This window comes from Aptenodytes forsteri, unplaced genomic scaffold (assembly GCF_000699145.1).
Source record: "Aptenodytes forsteri isolate BGI_AS27 unplaced genomic scaffold, ASM69914v1 Scaffold20, whole genome shotgun sequence".
NCBI classification, from domain to species: domain Eukaryota; kingdom Metazoa; phylum Chordata; class Aves; order Sphenisciformes; family Spheniscidae; genus Aptenodytes; species Aptenodytes forsteri.
This window is the reverse complement of record NW_008795523.1, coordinates 2,660,571-2,663,983: the sequence shown is the minus strand read 5'-3', so window position 1 is coordinate 2,663,983 and position 3,413 is coordinate 2,660,571.

The following is a 3,413-nucleotide window of genomic DNA, read 5'->3' as shown; positions in this document are numbered from 1 at the left end:
GTGGCCAGGTGTGCCTGTCCGTGGCACCAAAATTATTGCTGGCATTTTTATTACAGTTAGCCTTCCAGGGGGGCTTCGAAGCCGGTCAAATCCTGCAGCCTCATCCTGCACGGAGCCCAAAAGCGGGCTCTCGGGGCCCTCCTGCATCACCCCCACAGGCGCCTCTGCCTTCAGCATGTGGGAAACTGCGGGACTCGACCCATGCTGCTCAGCTCGCAGATCCACCGTGCCCGCTCAGGGCCTGAACGGTGCTGGCGGTGCTGCCTGTGGCCTGCCCGGTGCTCCCTCCCTCCTGGCCAACCATGTCATCGTATGGCCAGGCCCAAAATGGTAAGCCAGGCACTAACGGTGGATGGTAACGTATTTGCAGTGTGGGTGAGATTATTTTAGAAATAATACTCTGGATGAATAAGGAAGACTAAAGAAAACCATAGTAGTGACACCTCCTTGGAAGAGGCTGGGATTTTGAAGCCCCTGACAGACTGAGGTGCACTCATCTGCCTGCTATTGCTTCCTCCAGATGTGCACCGTGAAGACAGACCTTCTGCCCCGCAGCCAGGCCCCTTCTCAGGAGTTTCCAGTGCTGCTCTTGTTGTTTTGTACCAGTCTAAGCACCGGAATGTGTGTTAGCCCCTGGCTGTCATCCCACGCTGCCCACTGTGGTGACTGGCAGCTGAGTTCCCGGTTCTCCAGCAGCACATTTTCCTCTGTTTCCCTCTTACTACTTCTTCCTGTCCCGTTCTCCCTCCTTGCTTTCAATGTAATGGTTGGACTTGTGTTCGGAGTCTCCACGTGTTTCCTGCAGCTGATTATTTTCCCACCTCTATGCTGTGTGACAGTCTTCTCATCACCAGGCCTTCCAGCTGTACTAACCCACTTGAGATAATGAAGGCACACTTTTGTCCAGGGGGTGAAGAAATCTCTCTCTTGTGTTCCACATCATGACAAATCTACCAATATGCGAATTTATTGAAATGCCTTTCTTTATTCTCAACTTACTAAGCTGCTTGGAAGTTTTCCTTGAACATTAACAAGGTACCAAAAGATGATGGCAAACATTTCAAAGTTAAATCCCTTACAAGGAATTAGGACTTAAGTTTGGAGCAGGGATTTCTACCAGTCATGTTTTCAGCATTGTGTCTTGGGATAGCCCCGGGAGGCATTAATCTGCTGAAAACTCCTGATGGAAAGAGGAGGAGACTTTCCAAGTCTGTAATAAAGGACCATCGGCTGACCACATCTGCGCAGAAAGGGCTATTGGGTTTCAAGGCTGGCTATGGGAAGTGGGTCTTGCCCAGAAATCTGACTGTCTGTATTAGGTTTCTTTTATACAAAGGGCTATGAAACGTCGCCAGTGAGAGAGAGAGAATAATTTGGAGATACTAAAATATTAAATCAGGGTGTAGAAGCTCAGGAATGACAGGACCGGTTACAACGCAGCTCTTCCCACAACACTGATGTCAGTGACCTCCTGCTTGACCACAGCTTCAGGTTGAAAGCCACGGGGACTCCAGGCCCATCGCCAGATAGGTTTTTAGAGTAGGGCTGAAGCACTTCTGCCAACCCCTAGGCAATGCAATCTGTCCTGGACTCCACATAAGCTTCAGGACTTGTTCCTCCTCTGCCTTTGCCACCAAGCTGCTCTCTGTCCCCTCTGCACCTGGCCTTTTTCTTTCCTTCTTCTTCTTCTTCCTTTGTCAGGTCATTTAACTTTGAAGCCTGTTTCACATAATGAAACAGCACCCAGCCTTCAGTCACGGGACTTGTAGTAAGGGCCGGTAGACACGGGGTTGAGTCTTGGAACATGTGACGTGTACAATATTAGATGCAACTGGACTTTGTCAGCAGGGAGCTGCAGTTCGTAGGCATGACATGCTTCCTGTTTCAGGCAACTGAGGGAATCCCTCATGAATTTCTCTTCCCAACAGAAAAAAAAAATCCGGAAGAATACAAAATTGGCTGTCTGGATTAAAAAAGGTGAACGATAATTAAGCGCAGGGAATGGTCCCACTGACATCCACACAATCAAGGGAGCCCGTCTGCATCTAGGTTTGCAGGATCGTGACGGCGTCTCATCCTGCTTCTGTTAAAGGGGGAAAACTCCCGTTGAATAGACCGGTGGCAGATCAGTGCCAAGAAAGCCTTTTTCTGCAATGTGTTAACATCTTGTTTCTTGATCATAATGATCAAACATAGCCAAAGTAGTCCTGCAAACATTTACATATATGGAACTTATTTAACATATAGCTTAACTGTTACATGAATACTTTCATTCCTACATTTTACGTAATAATCAAGAAAAATAAAATTCCCATGAAGTAGGCCTATCCTGAATATGGAAACGAGCAAACAAAATTATAGTGTGAGGAATCACAACATATTTTTACGTATTTTAGCAATTACATTCCAATTTCAGTAATGACACCAGACGTCAGACTAGCTCTGTAGTTTTGACAAAGCTACAAAGCTTTGCTGAGATCAGAGAGGCGTCAGAACACAAAATTCAGTCGGTAAATCTTTCCTGCGGAACACCAAGGGTTTTGATGTGAACCTGTGGTGTGACTATTGCCACAGAATGATGAATACCACAGTAATCGTTTAGTGAAAAATGCGTAAGTAGAATTACCTGCAAAAACATTCAAAAGAATATATTCGTCACATAACTAGATAGTGCCTGTGATACTTCAACGTTTAGTTCATTTAGGGCATCATCCTGAGAGTGCCTTTGAGCCAGAGGAAGGGCCTTTGAAAGCGATGTGCCTGCGGGATCAGGCATTGTATGGGGAACAGCTGCTTGCTTTCTGTTTTCTCCTTCTTCTTCAGATCCCGCTTTTATCATCTTACTCAGCCTACTCACATAAACTCCTTTCTCCTGTACTGGTGTCTACAGATGGTCCCGTCTAACTTGCCTCCCTACCGGTTTGTGAATTACAATGTAATTCACACGTAATTGCCCACACATACACATGACTTGGGTGAACCGGAGGTCCCTGGGAGGTCGGAACACCCAGAGGGGTGGGTGAGGCGGCGATCAGGTACAGCGAGCTTTCAAGTCAGCGCTCTCTGACCTTCAGGCCAGACCGCACAGCCCGCTGGCTGGCTCCCTGCTGCAGGGAAGGGCATCTGGCCTCCCCGAAATTGCTTTTGTAGCACTTCTGCTCCTACGCAAATTATTATGAGCTTCCACAATTAAGTTGCGAGGGAGCTTCGGTTCAGGAGCGCGTGCAGCTCTCCGGGAGCCTGGCTCCGGCCAGAGCCCAGCGTTCCTGGCCAGCAGCGGGTAAGTCGCCCCGCTCGAGGCCAGGCTGGTGATCAAGACCTGGCTCCGCGCTCGCGTTAGCCCACCCCTGCCCGCCGTTGGCTCCGCTGCCCGCGCCGGTGCCAGGTAGGGGGGGCCGTGGCCCCACGCCTCC